A 9,100-nucleotide genomic window follows, 5' to 3' on the forward strand; every position below is an offset into this window, starting at 1 on the left:
CAGCACCACTAATTTGGCACTTAGCATGCACCGTCTAGTGCAGTTCCCTATTTGTAGCCGAGAATTTACTAAAAATTAACATGTAATTTTATTTCAGGAAAAAGTTCATAAAATAAACAGGTTAAAGTGTATGTCTTTACAGCTACGTACTGCGCTACAATTAAGGTAAAGCTTTCATGCTTGAGTAAGGTTAATTTTTATCCTGGAAAAGTATCAAAGGCTCAGATGTGTGGCAGAGGCTATAAGGAATAAAGAATGAGCTAGAGAGAAGCAGAAAATGGAAACATGAGGGTAATGGAGGCAGAAACTTCATCCTATAGCCTGATTAACACAGTAAATGAGAAACAGCAGGGTCTACATACTTTCAGTTTTAATCTTTATTCTTTAATTTACTTCTATCTAGGTGCAGAAGAAAATGAGTTTTTGCATTAATGGGCTAAGGCTAAGATTTCTGTTTCATGTCAAAGCCACTTTTTAAAAAATTCATAGTTTTATTTAAGCAGCAATAATGAAATAATTGAGGCAGGAAAAAAAAAACATGGTCAAGCAAAATTACCTGTTACAGTTTTCAGTAATGGCAAGAACTGCTTCTCCAGTGTACTGCCTTTGAGTGTGGTCTTTACTTGCTTTGGGAGCAGTGACTGGTGCTATGGAAGGCAAAAAATGATTATATGAACCAAGACCAGGGCTGGGAAAGAGGAATACAGAAAATGTGGGGGCTTCAGCCCATATACCCGAATGATGTAGAAAGCACAAATCACCTGTCCGTTCATCCAAAACACAGTGAGCTGAATATACGGCCCAACAGTAGTGCTTTCGGCTAACATGTGTGAGGATGTAGGTTCAATTCCCAATACCACATAAAATTACTAAATGTCCATTAGGTGCATATTTATGCTTTTATATAGCTTAGGGTTATTGAGGAGGAAGAGGAATGGGAACAAAGAGACTGACAAGTACATAGAAAACTAAATGGACAAGCCGAGTTCAGAAAATAGCCCATATAAACAGAACAAGGTGATATGTCCTTAAATGGTAGGAAAATTAGTAAAGCTGCAATTCAGAAAGGTACATGCTAGATAAAAAAAAAAAGTAGAGAGCCTCATAAGGGTTGTAGCATGCAATGACCATGTTTAATGGAGTCATGGTATAAGGCATATGAGGGTAACGAAGTTACAGGTACAAACTGGGCTCTAGGCTGAACCAGATGAACTCAGTCATAAGGATGAATAATAAGAAATGGTTGGCCATATACCATCATATCAAGGCTGGACAAAGCAACCCAGTAGGATAAAATAGGTCCCATGAGCAGGCAAAAGAGTCAGAGACACCCCGACTCACATTGTTAGGCGTTGTTTGTTTATCACTGGAAGGTGTGCTCTTTTCAGAAGGGAAACAGAAAAACAGTGGATCTGGGGGAAAGGGAGGTGTGGGGGGTAGGGAAGGGAGGGGATATTGCAGTTGGGATGCACTGTATTAAAGAAGAAGAAATGTAGACTAGACTAGAATTGGTTGGCCAAATAGCTGTGCTTCAAAACAAATAATGAGGAAGAATTGACTTCATGGTATTTTTTGTTTGTTTGTTTGTTTGTTTTTTTGTGACAGGATTTCTCTGTGTAGTTTTAGTGCCTGTCCTGGATCTCGCTCTGTAGACCAGGCTGGCCTCCAACTCACAGAGTTCTGCCTGGCTCTGCCTCCTGAGTGCTGGGATTAAAGGCACGCGCCACTGCTTCCTGGCTGTATGGTACTTTAAAGGGAGAAACTTGGTAGGTCTTTATCAGAGAAAGCAAGGTAGAAAATAATAAACTATAAATCAACTGAGGTCTGGGAAAGAAGGTGAATAAAAAAAACTTTTTGAGACATTACAAACAAGACTGGAGTGGATGGGAAGCCATAATGATGACCTCACACCCCACAGTTTTAGTTCAGGACAACAGAATGCTATCAGAATGTCATGTTGAGGTATAGGTAACTAGCCAGATGTCCAGCAAAGATCTAACATTGAACACCTACATCCTCAAGGATAAGATTGGAGATTTGACTGTGTGTAGAACCCAAAAGCAATGGGTGATAGAATGAAGTTTGGTGTTAACAGCTCCTCTTTTATTTATGCAAGTAAGCAGATGCTTACATCTCTCGAACCATTTTGATACTGGTAGTTAATCAAACTACCAGTTTGACAAGGGTATGTCCATTTGGATTGGTTGAGTACCCACTCCCATTGATCAGAACCTGTACTAGGCAAGTTATATGTTTAATACCATCATTGGGTATAGATATTATTAGTCCTAGTTTATCAAGTAGCAAAATGATGCCTAAATAAGTTTGGGAAAGTTAACAATATAAGAGTCAATCAGAGCTAGAGATGAGGGGCTTCACATCTCTTCTTGGCTTGGACTTCTCCTGCTAGTCTTTCATCAGTCTTTGTTCCTAGACTTTGCACTTGACGGACAAGCAATATTGGTTTAATTAAGGATATACATGTGTGCATGTACAATGTACATACCAGTGTGTGTGTGCAGGTACATGCATACATGTGAAGGGCCAGAGGTTGACATTGGAATTCTTCCTCAATTACATCCAATCTTATTTGTTGAGACAGAGTCTCTTTACTGAAACCGTAGCTTTCCAATTTGCCTAATCTTGCTGGCCAGCAAGTGTCTCCAGCTCCTCGAAGCCCAGTGTTGTAGTAATACATTTTACCCTGTGCCTGGCCTTTAAGTGGATACTAGGGATCTCCACACAGGTCCTCATGCTTCTGAGGCAAGGAATTTACCCACTGAGCCATCTCCCTAGCCAGGAGGCTATACAGTTTTGAAAATGTTTTTCTTTCAACAAGACTAGACCTGTCTTAACACACAAACATACACTCATATACACATACTTTGATTAAGCCCTGTTAACTTTACTTTCCAAATTAAGGTTAGAAATCCTAAAACTACCTCAAGTTTGATAAAAAAAAAAAAAAAAAAAACTTCAGTAGCATTTAAATTTTGTTACAATGATTGAACAGGGTAAATTATAATTCCTAGCCCAATAGATTGCAATGCATAGCAGATCCTAGAATGAAGATCTACTTCCACCTCAGTTTCTGTTTTGAACATCACCTCCCATTGCAGTGGACTTTCTCCTTTTCCCTGTCCTGGTCACTTTATTATTCCCACCCTTCTCTTGTGTGTGTGTGTGTGTGTGTGTGTGTGTGTGTGTGTGTGTGTGTGTGTGTGTGTGAAATATATATAATACATGTTTTTCAGCATATATAATTCTTTCTGTATATTTAATATTTAAATAGTAACCTTAAAGAGTATTCCTTCAAGTTTCTTTCCTCTAATTACACAGAATTCGTTACCTATTTCCATTTCTACAACAACCCAACATAATTTTCTAGATATTCAGTGAGTCACATCTTCTTCAGTTTTCATTTCTGGGGGGAATAATTTTTTTCTTTTTTAATTTTATTTTTTATTAAGAAATTTTTTATTCATTTTACATGAATTTATACATTTATTCATTTTACACAGATCTCCCTCTTCCTTCCTCCCACCCCTCCAGCCTTCTACCCCCAACCGACCCCCCCAATTCCCTCCTACAAGAAGGTAAGGGCCTCCCATGGGGAGTCAGCAGAGTCTGGTACATTCAGTAGGGGCAGGTCTAAGCCCCTCCCCCTGCCTCCAGGCTGTGCAAGGTATCCCACCATAGGCACTGGGCTCCGAAAAGCTAGCTTATACACCAGGGATGGATCCTGATCCTACTGCCAGGGGCCCTCTTAAGCAGATCAAGCTATACAACTGTCTCACTTATGCAGAGGGCCTAGTCCAGTCCAGTGGAGGCTCCACAACTGATGGTCTAAATTTTGTGAGTTCCCACTAGTTTGGTTTGGTTGCTTCTGTATGTTTCCCCATCATGAATCTTGGTGCCCCTTGCTCATAGAATCCCTCTTCTCTCTCTTTGACTGGCCTCCTGGAGCTCAGCCTGGTGTTTGGCCATGGATCTCTGCATCTGCCTGCATCAGTTACCGGAGAAAGGCTCTATGATGATCGCTAGGGTACTCACCGATCTGATTACTGGAGTAAGCCAGTTCAGACACCCTCTTTACTATTGCTATTAGTCTAAGCTGGGGTCATCCTTGTGGATTCCTGGGAACTTCCCTAGCACCTGGTTTCTCCTTATTCCCATGATGTCTCCCTCTATCATAGTATCTCTTTCATTGCTCTCCCACTCCATCCCTGTTCCAGCTCAACCATCCTGTTTCCTTATGTTCTCATCCCCCATCCTCTACGCTCCATTGCCTACCCCTCATGTCTGGGGGGAATATTTTTAAGGTTATTTTTCATCTGCTGTGTATCTTAGTTTCCTTTCTCCATTATCAAAACCTTTTCCTCTTATTCTTTTATTTTTATTTTCTGAGCTACAATTCACTTTGGGGGGGGGACTATTTTTGATTTTATTTTGTCTCTGCTTTATTGTCTTTGATCTTTTTCACTTTTTTTCAGATTTTTTTTTGCTTTTATTTTCTGCCTTTATTGACTTTGATCTTTTTCACTTTTTTCTTTTTTTTTCTTCTTTTGTAGTCACTTTGGTGATAGCATTTTTAAGTATACTTTTTTTATTTTATAATTTGATTTAATTTTACACATCAGCCCCGGATTCCCCTGTCCTCCCTCCTCCCGCTCCTTTTCTTTTTTCATAATCATGATCATTACTTTTCAGTCAGGTGAAAATTACAATTCTTTATAAAACATTTTATTTAGAAAGTTCTTTTTGTTTACTTCTTTGGTATTCAACAATGATATTAATAATGTCTTGGATCAAAGTTCTGGGTTGTGTAAGGCTGCCCTGTGCATTATCGAATGCCTTTCAGAACCCTTGTCCTCCACCTACTAGATACCAGCAGCACCCAGTCACCCCAATGCCCAAGTCAGGAGATCCCAAACTGCTGGTGGGAGTTGTTGACTGTTCCCTGGAGGCCAGTATCACCCCCTTGTCACAAAGGCTGGTCATCTAGCTGATTGGAGCTAACTTGTTCAGCACTTAAGAAGGATCACTTAATTTGGTGTTGTCTTGACTCTTGAGTTTATTAGCTTAAAACTCTGAACATGAAATTGCATGTTATGGGCCTTCAGTACCTTATCTGTAAAATGGGGGGTTAACAAATGCTGTACCTGTCTTAAAGGCTGGTCGTGTGGATCTAATAAAATGTGGGTGAAATCTCACTGTAAATTCTGGAGGACTCAAGTAGCAGCTCTTACTCTGGTTTCCTTTTTCCTTTGGGAAAGATGGACAGAAGCAAGTCTTTAAAATTATATTGTATCAATAATAAAGGACCCACTTAGAAGAAAAACTTTCCCACAGGGTAGATTAACTTAACTACCCATGTACCCTTCCTTCTCTAATTTCCTATGAAGCAAACACTCAAAGAGCTTGATCGGAATTGGAACAGCTCTCTCTGGCTTTCCAGTTCCTCTTGTCCAGTGTATTTAGTATGTCAAAAAGCAGGAGTTATGGTTATGACGGCTCAAAGTCGAAATGTCATCCTTCATGCAGGTGGCAAGGGTGTTTTAATACATATTAAATACCTTGACAGTAATTGCATGCTAGCCATGGCATATTAGGTCTGAAACATTTGTATATAAACATTTTAGTGCCTCGGTTTTATCATGTTAACATCAAATACAAGGAAAGGAGGAAGTGTGCATAGCCTAATGATGAAACCTCTCTCTGTCAAGGAAAATATGGTCATAAATGAGCATCTTCTAGAAGTTCAGGTCTCTCCTGGAGTACTCTTGATTGCAAAAATAAAGATAGTCACTGTGTAGTAAGAAAGAAATACAATTCCCATATGTCACTTCTGCCCTTATGTTATACAGCAATCTAGCCACCACTTTAGCTAAGTGACCCCCTTAAATAATTTCATTTACACCTACACATATTTCCTTAACTCAATGTGGTCTTCTTACCAACATGTGTTGTTTATACACATAAGCGGAGTTTTTCATATAATAGGGATAATTTCAAGGTCCTAATAATACCCCCTGAAATAAATTATTTAATATATTTTTTGAAAAAAGAAGTAAAGTACGTCTTCTGGGTAATTGATGTGAGATAAGCTACGGCATTGGTTGTATATTCATTTTTTCTCCAATGTATGCAATTATCCACTCAGCCTGCACCCATTAATATTATTTTTCTTCCTAAGCTGGAAGTATTTAAAGCCATTAGAAAATAATCCAAAGAATTCTATTTGCTGAATAAATTTTAATTTGCATGGCACCAGGAATTTTTTATTAATGGGAAATAAATTATTGCAATCTTTGGGAAGGAGACAAGTTAATAGCTTTGTGAAAAGCAATGGAGAGAAAATGATCTTGAAAAGGTCAGGTCTCCTGTCACAGTGTCTTTATGCACAATTAAAACAAGTCAAGAAAGTGGCTATATAATCAGGACCATGAATATGCATTATATCCTAATGAGAGTGTGAAGATGGATCAGGCTTAGTGCTAAAGTCATGGTGGGGTGGTAACATAAAAATGGTAATTTGTGATGTAGTATTTAACTGTGTTTCTCTTTCTTACGGAAAACTTAACTCTTTGTTAGCTAGTGCATCTCCCCTTGGTATAGTTAGGCTCTTTCTGCTTTCCAGGGAACAATAACAACAACAGAAAAATTCAAAAGACCAATTCTGTCCGTTTGTGAGAGCCAACGCAATAGCCAAACATTATCCCTATTATATATGAGTTAGCCGATGAACTAAAATTTTCATTTCGCCATCAAGTGCTTTGATTTGTCACACAGTTGCATGCGTCTGAGCACACGTGCAAATTCATTTTTATTCACTCAAAACACAAACGCTTACTGGCCCTGCCCTGTGCTGTCCGTGTTGCCTTTATATTGGTGTCACCTTTCCTCATTCCATCTCATGTGATATTGTGTGGATCCCTAACAAATGACAGGGGGGAGAATAGCAGTTAGCCTTAATGGGATTTTTTAAATCCCATGCAGTTTTTATCTTGAATACCCCATTACAGGGGATATTGTTTGTAAGAGTGTTCTTTCTGTAGGAAAAACCTTTAGAAATGACATCAGGAGAAATAACTGGCAGCATCGAGAAGTTAACTTAAGTTCTTAAGTGGTCAATTACCTCTGGGTAATGGCTGCTTCACTGGGTCATGTTGCTGCCGCTCTGTGTGCTATTGAGGCATTTCTAGCTATTCTACATTTTAATTGAAAAGCAGTATGAACCTTCTGATTCAGTGGTCATTTAATAAAAGATAATGATCACTGAACAATGGTTCTGATTAGCTAATGGCAATTTAAAGGTTTATAGAACCTTTCACAGGTCTGCCTGCTTTTCCCAGAATATTCATAGGAGACCTTGAACTAATAAGATTTCAGTTCTTATCTTTTGAGAAAGTAAAAAGTGAGAGAGAGGGAGAAAAGTCTAAATTTCTTTTCATGCGTTTTGGTAGCACAATGAATAGATGCTATGAACCAGTAAGTCTGGGCACAGTGATGATCAGACAGAACATGGAGAGGCCTTTGTCTCTAGCTCTGTGGAGAGTGAGCACTGGTCATTTTCTAGCTGGCTTCAAGCTTTCAAAGTTTGTTGCTTTGCCATTTAAAGATGGGACCATACTTCTCACACAGTGTGAGGCAAATGGCCAGAGTTTCTCTTCCTCAGAAAGCTCTCAGGACAAGCCCACCAGCCCCCAAGGGCCTCCCTCACTGTTTCTTATTGATGGAGTTCAATAACTTAAGATGCACCAATTAGCCATTAGGACATGAGTAGGATAGAATGTTACAAAGTAATTCAGTGAGTGAGAGCTAAAAAGTATTGGAAGGTAAATTTTATGCCCACATTTCTTCCTAAGTGTCAGCCCTGAAGTATCTACTACTACATACTGTATACTGAATGATTTATTTGGCCTAGGACCTAAACACATACAGAATGAATTTCCATCATAAGTGTCAGCCACGCTTTACCTGAACCATTGAGTGCACATCTCGGCCTATAGACTGATGCACACAGGAATCCAGGGACTACAAAACAAGGAGTCTCCTCGACACAAGTTTGAAACTGAACTCCTTTGAGACACTACAGCAAATGGAGTAGAGTTGGGAGGATTCACTGGGAGACACCATTAGACCAATACACTCTGCAATATGCAATAGCTAGAGTAAGAATGGCTGGGTGAGTACTTGAGTGTCCAAGCATAAGAGAAAAGCATGATTTGGATGACAAGCTCCCCTGAAATGGAAAACATATCCAATCACCCAAATGATCAGATGCCTTCGGAGCTCTGTTTAAGGAGAGGCTCCAAGAAGCTCAGAATGTGTTCTGTTAACAGTGAATGTGCAATTGCAAACATCGACTTACATGGCCTTTGGGGAACTTTCTGTATAAGAAGATATGGGAACATTTAGTACTGAGTTTCAGTCTAGTTCTTCATTTTCGGCTAATTGGAGTTCTGTTTTAGTAGGTATTTGGCTTAGGCAAGTTGATTAAATTCTGAGCTTAAATGATCTGTTTACTGATGAGGAAATAACAATAGACATTTCACAGAGCTGTGACAAAAATATGTAAACTCCCTAGCGTCGTATCCACTCCACAGTGAAAAACAGAGAGACATAGGTAGTCAGTCCTCTCTCTCAGCCAGAGCAGATGGGTGGGAACTCAGGTACCTGGATACACTGCTGGCCACATGTCCTTCAAGTCAGCACTGATCTTACAGAGGATGGAGTTCAAGACTCCCACAGCATCTCCTCCAGTGCTTGGCTTCCTACATAAGAGGAAGGGATGGGTATTGCCTGAAAATTATCCCCATTCCATTCTTCATCCTGAGAGATGAGGCCACAACTGGAATCCTTGAACAAGAGAAACATACAGGAGCTCCCTGGAAGCTGAAGCCATGCTTCTTCCTGCTTCCCACCAGCTCCCTTCGTCCCTTCTCTTTTCTACCCAAGCGGTGTAAGAATGTGGGGAGGGATGGGGCTATGTCGGGACCAAGCAAATAAAACTGTGATCTTCAGTGGGGATAACACAGAGTGTCAGATCCTCTCCAAGTTTGTTCTAGAAAAACCCTAAGGACAAAGAGAGAAAGAC

The sequence above is a fragment of the Peromyscus californicus genome, unplaced genomic scaffold (assembly GCF_007827085.1).
Source record: "Peromyscus californicus insignis strain IS unplaced genomic scaffold, ASM782708v3 Scaffold_5__1_contigs__length_169319896, whole genome shotgun sequence".
Taxonomy (NCBI): Eukaryota; Metazoa; Chordata; class Mammalia; order Rodentia; family Cricetidae; genus Peromyscus; species Peromyscus californicus.